Source organism: Bos indicus, chromosome 10, assembly GCF_029378745.1.
Source record: "Bos indicus isolate NIAB-ARS_2022 breed Sahiwal x Tharparkar chromosome 10, NIAB-ARS_B.indTharparkar_mat_pri_1.0, whole genome shotgun sequence".
NCBI classification, from domain to species: Eukaryota; Metazoa; Chordata; class Mammalia; order Artiodactyla; family Bovidae; genus Bos; species Bos indicus.
The window spans coordinates 25,240,958-25,258,515 of NC_091769.1; the positions used below are offsets into that span (position 1 = coordinate 25,240,958).

The window sequence follows — 17,558 nt, forward strand, 5'->3', positions numbered from 1 at the left end:
CACATAACACCATTGTAAGTCAAGGAATATTTGTAATTAGAGACAAATTTATTAATTTAAATTATATTTGTCAGAAAAGAAGAAATGTTGAGAATTAACAGGCAAAGTTGCAACTAAAAGAACTAGAAAAAGTAGCAAGTTAAAATAAAAGAAAGTAATGGTAGCAAATAATAAAACATGAGCAGAAAAAAACACAGTTTATCAACCATCATAAGAGAAAAATAAATATATAAATAACCCTTTATCTGTTAGACTAACTGAATCCAAAATAAGGATTATTAAGTTTCTCCCATAAGGCTATGCTTACATGACCTCACTATAGTGAACTTTCTGAAAATTGTTTCTAAATTAATTCTAAATTAAAAACCCTACACAAATTCTTCTATAGGTAGAAGAGAAGCTTTAAACTGCAAGTTACCTAATGAATCATTACAATCTTGATACCAAAATCTGACATTAACATGGAAAAGAAAAAGTTGAATACTAATATCATTCAGGAAAATGGGGGGAAGAGCTCAATAAAATATTAGCAAATCAATGTTTCATTATGTGAAACAGACAAAACAACATTCCTAAGAGCATTTAACTCTAGAAGTGAAAGTTGGTTTCACATTTAAAAATCAATTTAAATAAATAAAGAATATTTATCAAAAACACTATAATTAATAGTCACAGTGAAATAGTGAATGCTTTACCTCTGAGTTTGGGAATAAGAATTCTATTCAACATTTTATAGGTGATCTTAGCCAGTTAAGTAGGACTTGCTACATCCTTTGTGGGGTGCAGTTAAAATGAAAATGCAGAAAGCCAAGTAGGCTGGGGAGTCATCTCGTAGGACCACTGCCCAAACCCCAGACCTACTGAAGAGCTTTCAGTCAGTGAACACACAGAGGTGCTAGGCAAGTGGTCCCTGGAGAGGACACGGAAGCTCTACAGTTCCACTCACAAACCTGACCCTACATGCCTCTGCCATCTGGATATTCACCTGTATCCTTTATCATAGCCTTTTATAACAAACAGGTGAAAATAAGTGGAATATTTCTCCTAGTTCTGTGAGTCACTCTAGTGAATTAATTGAGCCCAGGGTTTTGTTTTGTTTTGTCTTATCTTGATTTGGGAATCTTCTACCTACAGTCTTTTGTTCAGAAGCACAGTTGATCCCTTGGGCTTGTGACTGTCATGTTTTTTTCAAGTAGAAAGTGTCAGAACTGACTAGAATGATAGGATACTCGGGTGGGATTGCAGAGAATTGCTTGGTGTGGGAAAATACACATCTGTTGATCAGAAATGTTTTGTGCAAGGAGTAAAGGAGACTCATAGGAAAAAAAGACATAATAGGGCAGAACTGGATTTTTCCCTACACAAGAAGGAAAAAAAATGTTTTTTTTTTCCCCTCACACACAGCTTTTTTCACAATAGCACAAAACTGTAATCAATCCAAACAACCCAAATATCTACTTTTGGGAGGATGGATAATTAAATTGTTAGATATTCATATAGAGGAACTCTACACATCAATTAAAAAAAGAACAAATAAGACATAAGCAAAGTGACACCAATGAATTGCAAAGATATTATTTTGAGTGAAGAAAACCAGATATAATATATACTATGCATGTAGATATTAACAAGTGTAAAATTTCATTGAGTTCTAAGCTTCAGTTTTGTACACTTTATTATATGTATTGTAAGAGTTGGACTGTGAAGAAAGCTGAACGCCAAAGAATTGACGCTTTTGAACTGTGGTGTTGGAGAAGACTCTTGAGAGTCACTTGGACTGCAAGGATGTCCAACCAGTCCATTCTAAAGGAGATCAGCCCTGGGTGTTCTTTGGAAGGAATGATGCTAAAGCTGAAACTCCAGTACTTTGGCCACCCCATGCGAAGAGTTGACTCATTGGAAAAGACTCTGATGCTGGGAGGGGTTGGGGGCAGGAGGAAAAGGGGATGACAGAGGATGAGATGGCTGGATGTCATCACCAGCTCGATAGACATGAGTTTGAGTGAACTCCGGGAGTTGGTGATGGACAGGGAGGCCTGGCGTGCCGTGATTCATGGGGTTGCAAAGAGTTGGACAAAACTGAGTGACTGAACTGAACTGAACCTCAGTTACAGACAGAGAGAGAAGAGAAAGCCAAGAATCATTTTGAATGTTGAGATAAATGTCAGTGTCATCACCTGAGAATAAAAAGTGGTTCCTCTGGGGAGGCAAAAATAAACTATGTAGAAGAGTGGGAAGAAAAAGAGAGCGCTATTTGATTTTGTAAATAAATGAGAGTATTATTTTGATTAAAAAAAGAAATTTTACTTTTAAAAAGGATGAGAAAGTGAGAATCTCAGATGAGACAAGGTTGAAAAATAATCATTGGCTTTATCACCACCAAAGCCACTGGTTTAAGTGAGAGCATCTCTCAGAGTAATGCTCACAGAAGTCAGGTTCAAGGAGGGGAGGACTGGACTTGAAGAAATGGAGACAGTAAGTCTATACAGTCAACTAATTTGATTATTAAGGAAAAGAGAAATGTAGTAATAGGGCTGGTGGAGATATGACCTTCAAGAATGTATTAAAATGGGAAAGATTCTCTTACACACATGTGGCCAGATTATCATAAGAGAATGCAAAAAAAATTATTTCAGGGAAGAAGGTACATTCCTGTGGCGTCTTTTCAAGGGGCCCAAGACTGGAAACCAAGACTCCATACCACCACTATCCCTTTTGAATCTACACGAGGGAAGCTCTGGACTATTTAAAAGAGCAGACTGATCCATGGACACACAGGGGGCACTGTCTAGGATCCTGGACAGAATGCCCAGTAATCTCTGCTGTCTGGCTGCGTCACAAGACTTCGTTCTCCAGAGGACCACTTGGGAAGAGGCTCTGGGTGCTCAGGAGGAAGGAAAACAGCAAAGACGCCCTTATTCTAGAGCCCCAGCTTCAGGGTTTGGGTACAGTCTGCAGGTGCCTGGGGAGCATTGTGTCTGCACAGCGCAGAGGTAAGTGGCTGAGTCTTCAGGTTTTGGGGCTTCGATGTGCAGAGAACTTCCTTTCTTTAACAAGGTGGCTCTCAGTCTTTCTTTCTGCTTTTCATCCCCAACTGAGTAAAGAAGGAAGAGGAGTTCAGGGCCCTTCCCGAGATCTTGTCTGTACCACTGTAGCCCTCTAAAACTGCTGTAGCTGCAGTTGAGACTGAGACTGTCCCCCTCCTGGATTCTCAGGGTCTGAGGACTCTGCTCCACTTGGTCTTCACCACTCAACCCTGTTCAGGAAAACAAAATCAGAAACAATACAAAGCTTTCAGTTCAGCAGTACTTAAAAATTCCAACACAAAGCCTGGGATAAGCAGTGTCTAAACTCCTCTCTCTCCTCCCCATCTTTGGGAAAATGTGCCCATAGGGTCTCATCTCTTAACCTGCAACTTACATCCAAGGTGAAGCCACAAGACTATGAATGCACATTCCAGCATGTTCTCCATCCTGCCATCTCACTCTTGATGCAATCTTAATGATTCCAAATCTTCTCCCCTGAAGAGCTCCTCCTGTGTCTTAGTTCTTCTCTAATGCACAGGAGAGCCTTTCTGTTCCAGGCTCAGCCAGTCACGAGCAAATCCTCTAGTAGCTGTCGTGCTTTTGACTTTTAAGGCACTGGAAAAATGAAAAGAATGGAATCACTGCCACCTGGTGGCCACAAACACAAACATTTCACAGGACCAACTATGCCACCCACAAAGACATATATTCAGGGAAGGACATCTTTTATGTTGGTGGCCATAGTACATAGGAGGTCTAACAGAGTAATCAGAAAAGCCTTCTCTGCCTGCAATTTTAATCATGTCATTGTTCCTTGAATGTACTTTAAAGCTAAACTGCTACCAAGGGTTATAGGAGTTTAGCTCAAGCATCAGTGTAATGGGGCTTACCAGGTGGCACTACTGGTAAAGAATCCATCTGCCAGTGCAAGAGGTGCCAGAGACATGGGTTCCGTCCCTGGGTCAGGAAGGTCCTCCAGAGGAAGGCATGGCAGACCACTCCCATATTCTTGCCTGGAGAATCCCATGGACAGAGGAGCTTGGCAGGCTACAGTCCATGGGGTCGCACAGAGTCGGACACGACTGAAGGGACTTAGTAGCAGTGGCATTGGTGTAATGGATTGTGTTTCCCTCTACAGTACACAAGAATCTCAGCAGGTGAGACCTTAAAAAGACTAGAGTGCTGAGAGAAGCAGAGGGATAGAATAGTTGTGCATCTGACTGGAAACCTCTTTGACAGAGAATTGGGAGCATAAATTAAGAAATCTATTTCTTCAAATAATTTTATGCCTGGCTTCAGGGACCAAGCATAACTAAAACTCAGGGTCAAGAACTCGATAGATCTTAGGAGGACAGAACAGGCGACCATGCAGAAGGAAAGAAAAGCTCTCCAATATAGACATCAGACAGGTCAGAAAGCCACAGGGCAGAGTGGGTAGCAGAAGATAAGTACAGCAAAACTAGCATTGCTCAATGTGCCTGGTTCTATGACACCCCGTTGGATTTTGTCACTGAACGTGTGTCTCTGTTGTGGAGTTGACCACCATTTTTAGGAGCTTTCTTAAGACTTGTCTGAATGGCACACTCTGCCCCAACCCCATTAGCTTCAATGTGGAAAAAGAGCATCAGCTCTCAGCTGCACTGTTTTGATGTCACCTTATCCTTTACCCACTCAGTGACAAGAAAGAATAAGCAGCACAGAAGTTCTTACACTAACAGTGTTTGGAGTTTGTTGTTCTTGGACTTTTTATTTGAAAATTTGGAATTTCTCAGTGATTTAAAAGTCACTGAACTAACTATATCCATTGTAGCATCCTTTGATTTAATTCATTTTAACCACACTTAGCAAGCTCTCTTACAATCATATTTAGAAGGCAGCTTTTCTTTGCTTTTGGATGTGTATCTCAGAAAGAAGATGAGAAAGATAACTGCAAGATAAATGCAGGAGCTCTTTGTAGAATAGACACTAAATGAATCCACGAGCTGGATGAGGGATGTGTAACAAAGCTCAAGAGATGATTTACAGTTGTGAACTTTATGAAAATTGCATGTCATTTTTAAAATACTTTTAATCTGAAATCACTATAGATTCATGGAAGTTTCCAAAAATGTACAAGGAGGCTCTGTGTACTCTTTACTCGGTCTCCTCCATGGTATCTACACCAGGAAATTAACATTAGTAAAATCTACAGGTTTCAATTTTTAGATTTCCCCAGTTTTGCATGCAGTCATGTGTGTGTGTGTGTGTGTGTGTGTGTGTGTGTGTTGCTCTATTCAATTTACACATGTAGATTCATGTATTCATGTATATCACATGTATAGGCTCATCACCACAATCAAGATGCACAACTGTTTCATCATAACAAGGTTTCCCTAGGCCACACACACCTTTGTAGCCACACTGACCCCCTTACCTAATCATTAACCCCAGACAATCACTAATCTGTTCTTCATCCATACAATTTTGTTGTTTAGTAATGTCATAGAGTGGCTTCCTTGGTGGCTCAATGGTAAAAGAATCTGCCTGCCAAGGCGGGAAATGCATATTTAATCCTTGGGTCAGGAAGATCCTCTGGAGAAGGAAATGGCAATCCACTCCAGTATTCTTGCCTGGGAAATCTCTTGGAGAGAGGAGCCCGGTGGGAGTCCATGGGATTGCAAAGAGTCAGGCATGACTTATCGACTAAACAACAACAATGTCCTAGAAATGGAATTATACAGAAGTAACCAATGAGATTTTTTTCACTTAGCATAAGTAGTAAAATCATGAGATCTATCCAAATTACTGTATGTGTCCAACTTGTTGGTCTTCTTATTTCTGAATAGTATTCCATGGTATAGATGCGCCACAGTTTGCTTAGCCAATAACCCCTGAGGGACACTGGGTTGAATCCACATTTCGGCTGCTGTGAATAAAGCTGTTATGAATATTCAGGCACGAGTTTTTATGTGAATAAAATCTTTTATTTATTTAGAATAAGTGTCCAAATGTGTGACTGCATGTTTAGTCTTATGAGAAACTGCCAAGCTATTTTCCAGAATGCCCATATCATTTTATATCTTCATCAGCAATTTGTGAATGATTGAGTTTTTCCCACACGTTTGCCAGAATTTAGTGTTATCACTATTTTTTATTTTAGCCCCGCTGAGATTTGTGCAGTGATATTTCACTGTGGCTTTAATTTGCATTTCTATGATGGCTAATATTGTTGACCATCTTTCAGGTGCTGATTTGCAATCTGCATATCCCCTCTTTGGTGAAACACCTGTTCGAATCCATTGCCCGTTTTCTTCCCTCACAGCTCAGTTGGTAAAGAATCCACCTGCAATGCAGGAGACCTAGGTTCAATCCCTGGGTTGGGAAGATATACTGGAGAAGGGAAAGGCTACCCACTCCAGTATTCTGGCCTGGAGAGTTCCAGGGACTGTGTAGTCCGAGGGGTCGCAAAGAGTCGGACATGACTGAGCGACTTTCACTTTCACCCCCAGTCTGTAACTTTAACAGGGTCTTTTACAGAGGAAAGGTTTTTAATTTTGATTCAGTTTGGTGTGTGCATGTGTGTGTGAGTGTATCATGCTTCAGTGTCAAATCTAAGATTTACTTAGCTGCAAGCCTGAAGTTTTTATCTTATGTTTTTTTTTAAGAGTTGCAGTTTTATATTTTAAATTTAAGCCCATGATCCATTTTGAGTTAACTTTTATAATGTATATATTTTTTAATATTTTTTAAAAGGGCTGTGTCATCATCTTTGTTTCAGCCTTTACCTATTTGTTGTTATCAAGTAACTAGTTCAAAGCAACATAACCAAAATGTGGATTGAAGACTTCTCATAGGGGAGCAGAAAAAAAAAATTTGTTCTTTGAGCCTGTGACTTTCCCTTTTTATACTTACTGTGATTTCTCTACCTAAAGAGTAAAGTCAAAACTGTAGTAAAATGCCAAGCCCTTCTCGATTCATCACCTCTGAAATCCTCTTTCATGTATTATAGGGCAATGCTTTCTAGTATAGATTCAGAAAAGGGTTACATCTGTCTTATGACTGAAGATAACTGTAATCTCTTCTAACATTCACATTTCAAAGTTCTCTGAGAAAAATGCCTATCAATATTTAAGTCATCAAACTGAGCTAAAAGTCAGAATCTCCTTTATTGTCTATAACTTCTTTCCTATAATTGAGCATGTGTTTCTTGAAGAAGAGACTACTTTTTACAAATTGTCTCAAGAATGAAAATTCCCTCTTACTGTTATTGCTTTTTGAGAAAATTACAGGCTTCCATGGACCTTGTTTTCACAGACAGCATTCCAAGGTCAAACAGCTCATTTCTCCAAGGATGTAGTGATTCTTCTTTCTACTGTCCCAGGGGCAGAGTCTTTTAAATACCAACTTTTTTTAATACAAATATTACAATTGAGGATAACACTTTCTAAAAATGTTCTTAAGGGTTGTGAATCCAGGAGCTTAAAATTGTTCTTGATCAAAATAAGTCAGCCCTTGAAAACAGAAACTAGAAAAACAGACAAGGCATTTTTCTTGTCTTAGGCTAGGACTCTCAATGGTAGGAGTATTTATCCCTAAACTAGGTCTTTAGATTTGAAAGAAAAAATATACAAAGAGGCAGCAAAAGTCATGGCAATGGTAAAGGTAAATAGAAACAGATAGTTTGACACCATCCAGTTGTACTAATGGCAATATCTAGTGTATGGAGAACACCTGTTATACAAGGGTCATTTCCTTTGAACCCTAGAAATTAGGATGGAAAGGGAAAGTATTGGGACTCAAAGGGAACTAAGGTAGCCATGACTTTCTTTCAGTCAGGACCACTGCTCCTTCCTTGCCCACTACCATCCATAGCTTAATAGGACCCATATCTTTAGCCACAGCAAGTAAATATTTGAGGCTAAAATCCACAGATTAAAAAGTCTAGAGATGAAAGCAGAAAGGAGATACTACAGGGGTACATTAACATTGGCTGAAACCTAGAAGAATCACTGATAAGAGGGACTTCCAAGTTTACAAGAGAACAAGTCTATATACCTTACTATAGACTCACTCAGGTGATTAAGATGGCTCTGTCTATGCCAACACGAGGGAGACCATTTAATTTAATTGCAAGCCTGAAAACAGTACCATATGAAGAAAATCTGTTCAAACAGAAAGAGAACTTATGACACATATAAACAGAAGTATTCTTAAGGTGATGAGAAATGAACTACAAGAAATAATAGATCTGCAATTACCTAACAGCATCCAAAGGGTAGAAGCTCTACATCTGTTGATTTTATGAATTCATTCTTCTTCAGTCAACCAATATTTAATGTGTAACCACTATGTGCTCTGTACTGTGTAATGTACAATGCATTCACAGTTTCCTGACCCTGTGGAGCTCACAGTTATAGTCATAACAGAGACATTACTTTGCAAACAAAGGTCCATATAGTCAAAGCTATGATTTTTCCCGTAGTCATGTATGGATGTGAGAGTTGGACCATAAAGAAGGCTGAGTGCCGAAGGATTGATGCTTTTGAAGTGTGGTGTTGGGGAAGACTCTTGAGAGTACCTTGGACTGCAAGGAGATCAAGCCAGTCCATCCTGAAGGAAATAAGTCCTGAATATTCATTGGAAGGATTGATGCTGAAGCTGAAGCTCCAATACTTTGGCCACTTGATGCAAAGAACCGACTCGTTGGAAAAGACCCTGATGCTGGGAAAGATTGAAGGAGAAGGGGATGACAGAGGATGATGGTTGGATGGCATCACTGACTCAATGGACATGAGTTTGAGCAAGCTCTGGGAGATAGTGAAGGACAGGGCAGCCTGGTGTTCTGCAGTCCATTGGGTCACAAAGAGTCGGACATGACTGAGCAACTGAAAAATACAATACATAATTATAGATAGAGATGTAGATGTAGATACATAAAAGCATATTAATTGCAACATCCCTTTTGTCTTGGGCTTTGAAGACAGCCTGAAATACATGAGAACACATGGAGAGAGACTATAATACAAGCTTGAAGACACTTGCAAAACATTTGTAAGCCCACTTTTTAACTTTCCTTAGCCTATTCTGCACAATAATGATATATGAGAAAACTGATAATTCACTAAAGAGTTAGAATAAATAGGGACTTCACAGGTGGTGCAGTGGCTAAGACGCTGAACCCCCAATGCTAGGGACCTGGGTTTGACCCCAGACAGAGAATTAGATCCCATGTGCTGCAACTAAGAGCTGGCACAGCCAAATAAATTTTAAAAATATTAAAAACAAAAGAGAAAAAAGTGAAGCTGTGGTGGTATGTGTTTTTTTGATTCTTCCTCAAGTTAGAGGAGATTCAAAGGATTGACTCAGAGAGTTTGACATATTCCCCTGGAGTCTGGAGGATTTTGAAGTTCACGTAGGGTTGCAATGACAACTTCTCTCACTTTACTGCTGTAAAGAATCTGACTGCCAATGCAGGAGATGCGAGTTCAATCCCTGGGTCAGAAAGATTCCCTGGAGAAAGAAATGGCAACCCACTCCAGTATTCTTGCCTGGGAAATCCCATGGACAGAGGAGCCTGGTGGGCTACAGTCCATGGGATTGCAAAGAGTCAGTTCTAGGATACATTTTTCTTCTTTCATGTGTTTGATTTATTCCTTGAAATTGCTTACATCTATTTTCTTCATTAAAAGTTGATCTCTAGATAACTTTCTTCTTTCCAATACGTTTTACAAAATTCAACTCTTTTAACTAGTTAATTACTTGATGAATTGGCTATGTAAGTCTATTGTCTCTCTCTCTCATCTCTCTCTCTCCTTCACACACATGCGCGTCACACACACACACACACACACACACACACACACACACACACACACACTCTTAAACTTTCTTTTCTGGAAAGTTGCTCTTTATTGGGGTCATTGTTATTTGTGCAATAGGGATAGAAAATCCTTACACAAGGAAGAGTATCTTCCTTTTTGGAATTCCAGACGAAAGCAAACCCACTAGGTTAATTCCCACCTAATATCACAGCAATAGTGCAGAGACTGAACTCTTTAGGATGTTGTATGACAGCTACTCTGCACACACATGGTGCGGACATCCAAAATTGAAGCCATCTGAAGTTAATTGGGACTAAAGTATAAAGCAAAGCCTTCGTATAAAAGAATTTTGTGAAACAAGGAAAATATGACTGTTTAGTAATTGCAGAGTGAAAATGCTCTATTCTCCAGGGTCACAGAAATGAGCAGGGAGCCACATCAGAAAGATTTAATGGTAAACTCCTATTAAACTCCTAGGACTCGTCAAGAAAACCACCAAATACCTTTGTGTTTATTCCAGTATTGTTTACTATAGTGAGTAAAACAATCTTAAAAGCTAGTAAAATGGAATTAGCCCAAAAGTATGATAAAATCACACATTGGAATATCACCATTAGAATGTGTGATGTTGACCTGTAAATAATGTTGTGAAATAATTATTTCACAATATACTGTCAGGTAAAAATTCTGATTAGAAATATCCTATAAGGTATGAATCTCTAATAGAGTTTTTTTTTTTTTTGACTAGTAAAATTGGTGAGTTATTTTGTTTTTAGCTTTCCTTCTTTGCATATTGTATTTTCTACATTAAACATACATAGCTTTGTAATCACACATAGGGAATGTGACCAGGTGATGACGTTAGTTCTGAGCAAACAGTAGGGTTTCATTTCTCCTTGGGGTGAAGATCTGTGGTAACAGTTATTCTATGCACATCATTCCAAGTCATTCATGGCACGGGTGAGGCAGGGCACAGGGAGGGTCCAAGAAGTGTCCTTTCATAGATATTTCAGATCCACAATGATGGCCAGACTTAGCAATGCATAAATATTTGTGCAGTGAACCTAAAACTCTGACAACTCAGGTGCAGATTTAGTCAAATACTATTGAATTTTTTAAAGCCAAATTTCATACTTTAATAAAATCACTACTTCAAAGTTTTTTTTTTAATTGGCAAACAATCTTCTGCAAGATAAAGAATTGAAGATAAAGGTATTTTTGATGAATTACACTTTAAGATATGCACTCTGAGCCAAAGATAGCATTTTCCTTATAGTGAGGTTTTCACTTCTAACCCCCATACCTTCTCCTGACCTTACCAAGAATCTCACTAAGGTGTTCATAGCTGGGGGACTCCACATGTTGACATATGAGGCTTCTGTGGGGCTCCCTCAGGCAGTGGCATCACTGTGGTCTCTCAGAGCACAGAAATACACAGCTGAGCCCTCGAGCTGTGAGTCTGAGATGGTGAGGCTGATGGAACTCGTTGCTTTATGGAAGTCCAAAAAATACTGACCTTTTGTTGTATTCAGCTCATTGTAAGACTCCTGATGAATAAGGAAAATCATTTCCCCACTTGATGGTTGCTTGTACCAGAATAAATAATAAGTATAGCTATTAGCTTCATATGCACAGTTCAAGGTTACATCCTCCTTCTCCAGCACAGAAATTTCTGACCGATTTTGAGTTACTTTCTGGGCCATGAGGGATCCTATAGAGAAGAAAAAAAAATCATATATATATATATACATACATACATATATGAGAGAGAAAGAGAGACAGAAAGAAGAGGCTGATTCTCCTGGTGGAACTCAGAGGGCTTCAAGGAACAAACAGAGGATTAAGAGTTCTAATTCCTCTGCCAGTTAACCAACTCTCCTAAACCCTAACAGACAATAATAACCTGCCCTACCTCTAAACATGGGAGCTGAGCAGAGCTGAGTCTGTTTGCGGTCATCCTTACCAGCCTTACCAAGGCAGACAGAGCCTATGACAGCTCTGAGCAGGCCAGGGAGCCCCATGCTGGATGTTCTTCCTCTGAGTGAAATGCCCTGTGGTCTCTCTCAAATTTGGTCGAGATGCCTGACCTGTGCCTGCCAGGGCACATGCACAGTGACTGAGCTGTGAGATGCTTCTGCATCAAAACAGGAAATGTAACTGGCTGATATCAGTTTGCCTGTGTCATGCCATGGCTTGTGGATGTGGTTGGTGATTGTAACCTGCCTATTTAGACTTGAAAGTCACTTGGTCATATCTGACTCTTTGTGACTCCATGGACTGTAGCCCACCAGGCTCTTCTGTCCATGAGATTCTCCAGGCAAGAATACTGGAATGGGTTGCCATGCTGTAATTAAATTAACAACAGTTACATCAGGGCTGCATGCATATTCTGTCAATGCATCTAGGATAGACATACGTTCTGTGACAAAAACAATTTATTATGTTACAGTGACCTCTGAGAACAAATAGTCATCCATTTTTGTATAGCTCCTTTTTGGGGGAAGGGATCTGCAGTCCAAATCTACAGTGAAATAAGCTCGCAAGCTTTTCTTTCATACAGGAAGATAAAACTGTTTACTCTCAATCATCATAGCTTTTCTTCCTACATTCCAAGGCATGGGTTTCTGGGGGAATTTACGCTGGATAAAAGTCTTTGTCTGTTTAATGCAATCATAGCAAGTTTCTGAGTGGACAAAATTTGTCCAGCTTTATGCGTCTAACAGTAATCAATAATGTGTGATAAAATAATCTTGCTTTTAAATATCCACCCTATAGTCAAAATGAGGACAAGCTCACCAGACCATGCATTCTTATTTCCTTATATCAGAAATGTAGCCCTAGAGGCTGCGTGCCACAACTCCTGAGCCCATGCGCTGCCACTACTGAAGCCCGTGCGCCTGGAACCTGTGCTCTGCAACGAGAAGCCACCGCACTGAGAAGCCCACGCACTGCAGTAAAGAGTGACCTCCATTCACTGCAACTGGGGAGAGCCCAAGTTCAGGAACAAAGACCCAGCTGAACCAAAAATAAAATAAACAAATAAATAATAAAAGAAACACAGCCACTCAAAAGTCACAAACGCTTTCTCATCCCACGGCTGCAGCAGCTCCAGTTCAAAGGTTTTCACTGAAAACAGCCCCTCAACAGCGTTACGTCTCAGCCACATGCAGGCTGGTATGTGATTTGCTTGGTGCCTCTGTGTTGGTTTATGATTATGATTCAGGTGATGCAGCTTTTAATCATCTATTTCTTTTCTCTAAATGAATTATTAATTCTGTGGCATCTAATATCCATCTTACATTATGAGAAAAACAGATTTTTTTTAAAGTCAGTCTAGAGAAGAGAGGAATCTTTCTGGCTGAACAGGGGTGCTTCTGGGGATTGGAGCTTGGGTCTTCTTTAAGACTGACATTCGCCCTATTTTCCCTGTAGAGCAATTTCCAACCTCCTGGGTTCCTAGGATTAGACCTGAGTTTGACTAGTTTTCCTGAAAAACTCTAAAAGTAAACTAAACTCTGATCAAGGAGAGAATATACCTCTTTCTGCCTTCAGTCTCCTGCTCCCCTTGGGTTTGTGCTCAGCTCCCCCGCAGCCCTCTCTCACTGTGTCATTCAGAGCACAGTAGTACACAGCCGAGTCTGATGCTTGCACTGCCCATTTCTGCAGGTGGAAGGAGCTGTCACTGTTAACAAGAGTGGCCTGAAAACCTTCATGCTCTGGCCTCTGGTTTGTCATTGAGCCCTTCAGGAGGAGTTGAGGAGCTTTGTTAAGATGGTGGACATACCAAAAATGATAGGAATCTGAATATGTGGTCTGGTAAGTGCAGTTCAGGGTCAAGAGAGCCCCCTCTGAGAGAGTCACTGGGCCTTCTGTCTGGTTCACTGAGTCACCATTGGTCCCTCCTACAAGAGAATCACTTTGTTATAGTAGAAATGTACAGGAGGAGATTTCAGCCAGAGAAGAAAAATAAAACTTACCTGTTATCATAGGAAAATGAAAAATCATTTTAGGACAAAATGCTACTTACCAAGTATTAAGAAGATGACAAGAACTGAGTGAGTGGCAGAAAACATTCTGGCAACAGTCCTTGTTCCCTAGAAACATCAAATCTAACAAAGTTAGTCTCTGGTCGGATGTTATAGAAGCTCCTCACTCAGAAACTGGGAACCTCTTTCTGCACAGCAGCAGTCATCTGTCTTGTGGCTACAGAGTAGGCAACTCAAACCAGCTCCTGAATACAATGAGGAATCGCATCTGAAGGAAACCCTGCCCTCTGGTGGTGATTTTAAAGATTCAGTTCAGTTCAGTCACTCAGTCGTGTCCGACTCTTTGCCACCCCATGAATCGCAGCATGCAAGGCCTCCCTGTCCATCACCAACTCCTGGAGTTCACCGAGACTCACGGCCATCGAGTCAGTGATGCCATCCAGCCATCTTATCCTCTGTCGTCCCTTTCTCCTCCTGCCCCCAATCCCTCCCAGCATCAGAGTCTTTTCCAATGAGTCAACTCTTCGCATGAGGTGGCCAAAGGACTGGAGTTTCAGCTTTAGCATCATTCCTTCCAAAGAAATCCGAGGGCTGATCTCCTTCAGAATGGACTGGTTGGATCTCCTTGCAGTCCAAGGGACTCTCAAGAGTCTTCTCCAACACCACACTTCAAAAGCACCAATTCTTGGGTGCTCAGCCTTCTTCACAGTCCAAATCTCACATCCATACATGACCACTGGAAAAACCATAGCCTTGACTAGACGAACCTTTGTTGGCAAAGTAATGTCTCTGCTTTTCAATATGCTATCTAGGTTGGTCACAACTTTTCTTCCAAGGAGTAAGCGTCTTTTAATTTCATGGCTGCAATCACCATCTGCAGTGATTTTGGAGCTCAAAAAAATGAAGTCTGACACTGTTTCCACTGTTTCCCCATCTATTTCCCATGAAGTGATGGGACTGGATGCCATGATCTTCGTTTTCTGAATGTTGAGCTTTAAGCCAACTTTTTCACTCCCCACTTTCACTTTCATCAAGAGGCTTTTCAGTTCCTCTTCACTTTCTGCCATAAGGGTGGTGTCATCTGCATATCTGAGGTTATTGATATTTCTCCCGGCAATCTTGATTCCAGCTTGTGTTTCTTCCAGTCCAGCATTTCTCATGATGTACTCTGCATAGAAGTTAAATAAGCAGGGTGACAATATACAGCCTTGACGAACTCCTTTTCCTATTTGGAACCAGTCTGTTGTTCCATGTCCAGTTCTAACTGTTGCTTCCTGATTTGCATACAGATTTCTCAAGAGGCAGGTCAGGTGGTCTGGTATTCCCATCTCTTTCAGAATTTTCCACAGTTTATTGTGATCCACACAGTCAAAGGCTTTGGCATAGTCAATAAAGCAGAAATAGTTTTTCTGGAACGCTCTTGCTTTTTCGATGATCCAGCGGATGTTGGCAATTTGGTCTCTGGTTCCTCTGCCTTTTTTAAAACCAGCTTGAACATCAGGAAGTTCACAGTTCACGTATTGCTGAAGCCTGGCTTGGAGAATTTTAAGCATTACTTTACTAGCGTAAGATGAGTGCAATTGTGTGGTAGTTTGAGCATTCTTTGGCATTGCCTTTCTTTAGGATTGGAATGAAAACTGATCTTTTCCAGTCCTGTGGTCACTGCTGAGTTTTCCAAATTTGCTGGCATATTGAGTGCAGCACTTTCACAGCATAATCTTTCAAGATTTGAAAGAGCTCAACTGGAATTCCATCACCTCCACTAGCTTTGTGCGTAGTGATGCTTTCTAAGGCCCACTTGACTTCACATTCCAGGATGTCTGGCTCTAGGCCCATGATCACACCATCGTGATTATCTGGGTCGTGAAGATCTTTTTTGTACAGTTCTTCTGTGTATTCTTGTCACCTCTTCTTAATATCTTCTGCTTCTGTGAGGTCCATACCATTTCTGTCCTTTATTGAGCCCATCTTTGCATGAAATGTTCCCTTGGTATCTCTAATTTTCTTGAAGAGATCTCTCGTCTTTCCCATTCTGTTGTTTTCCTCTATTTCTTTACACCACAATCATATCTGACCTCAGTTCAGTTCAGTCGCTCAGTCGTGTCCAACTCTTTGCGACCCCATGGACAGCAGCAGGCCAGGCTTCATTGTCCAACACCAGCTCCCGGAGCTTGCTCAAAGCCATGTCCATTGAGTCGGTGATGCCATCCAACCATCTCATCTTCTGTCGTCCCCTTCTCCTCCTGCCTTCAATCTTTCCCAGCATCAGGATCTTTTCCAATGAGTTGGCTCTTCGCATCAGGTGTCCAAAGTATCGGAGCTTCAACCTCAGCATCAGTCCTTCCAGTGAATATTCAGAACTGATTTATTTTAGGACTGACTGGTTTGATCTCCTTGCAGTCCCAGGGTCTCTCTTTTGAAGACCACAGTTCAAAAGCATCAATTCTTCATCACTCAGTTTTCTTTTTGGTCCAACTCTCACATCCATACATGACTACAGGAAAAACAATAGGTTTGACTCTATAGACCTTTGTCAGTCAAGTAATGTCTCTGCTTTTTAATATTCTGTCTAGGTTGGTCATAGCTTTTCTTCCAAGGAGTAAGTGTCTTTTAATTTCATGTCTGCAGTCACCATTCACAGTGATTTTGGATCCCTAGAAAATAAAGTCTGTCACTGTTTCCATTGTTTCCCCATCTATTTGCCATGAAGTGATGGGACGGGATGCCATGATCTTAGTTTTTGAATGCTTAGTTTAAAGCCAGCTTTTTCACTGTCCTCATCCTGACCTGCTCCTGACCTAGTCCTCCTGATGATAGTTTGTGGGGTACACACAGGAGACTGGGGCAAGACTCTAAGAGGAGAGCTCTAAACACAAACATGCTTTGGGAAACATTCCATTATTACATCCATCATTTTCTGTGTGGTATGGTATCTCTAGCTTTGCAAATAATGCCAGTTAACAATTTTCAGGAGGAATGGTCAGAGGGTTTCTTCTTTCCGTATGTCTCCATGATTCCCATGGGTCAGGAAAGGCCCCCTCTGCATGGAAAGCACTCCCTCCTCTCCCTAGACCTTCACCTGAATTCGCTCTATTCATCCCCAAGACACAGCCCACACGCTGCTGGAATGCTGGAATGTTGCATAATGTTGGAAACATTATCTCAGTCAGGTCTCAAATAATGTGTGGCTGAGTGACCAGTAACTACCCCTGTGCCGTGTGCTCTGCTCAGCTGCTCAATCGCGTCTGACTCTTGTGGCCCTAAAGACTATAGCCTGCCAGGCTCCTCTGTCCCTGGGATTTCCAGGCAAGAATACTAGAGTGGCTTGCCATGCCCTCCTCCAGGGTATCTTCCCAACACGGGGATTAAGCCAGAGTCTCCTGCATTTCCTGCATTGCAGGTGGGCTCTTTACACATCTGAGCCACCAGATCATTTAAGGCAGATCTCATCTAATGTGTGGTTGAATGAGCAGGTTATTACCCCTATCCATCATAAAATGACATATTTGTAAAATTAAAAAATAAATTGCTTTTACTTCTTTTTACTGATAAAAGTAGAGTTGACCTTCCAACTAGAAAACTGGGCAAAATATATGAAACAAGTTGTGGATCTTGGACATCAGGTGGCACAGAGATAAGGAAAACAGGTGAGATGAGCCAGGACATCGCCCAGCTCTCTTCACGGAGGCAGCTTCTAGGCACCAGTGCATGAGGGATTTAACAAAAATGGCCCAACTATCTCACTG

The 17,558-nt window shown here is 40.9% G+C and overlaps 1 long non-coding RNA gene across 1 annotated transcript; it reads right to left on the reverse strand.

The window, feature by feature from the left end:
* Positions 1-9,688: 9,688 nt before the first annotated feature.
* On the reverse strand, positions 9,689-14,655 carry LOC109564478 (uncharacterized). The gene is made up of 3 exons (XR_011568771.1): positions 13,854-14,655; positions 13,611-13,728; positions 9,689-11,537 (listed from the first exon to the last, which is right to left on the reverse strand). It is a non-coding gene; the product is annotated as an uncharacterized lncRNA (long non-coding RNA).
* Between the last annotated feature and the right edge of the window lie 2,903 nt (positions 14,656-17,558).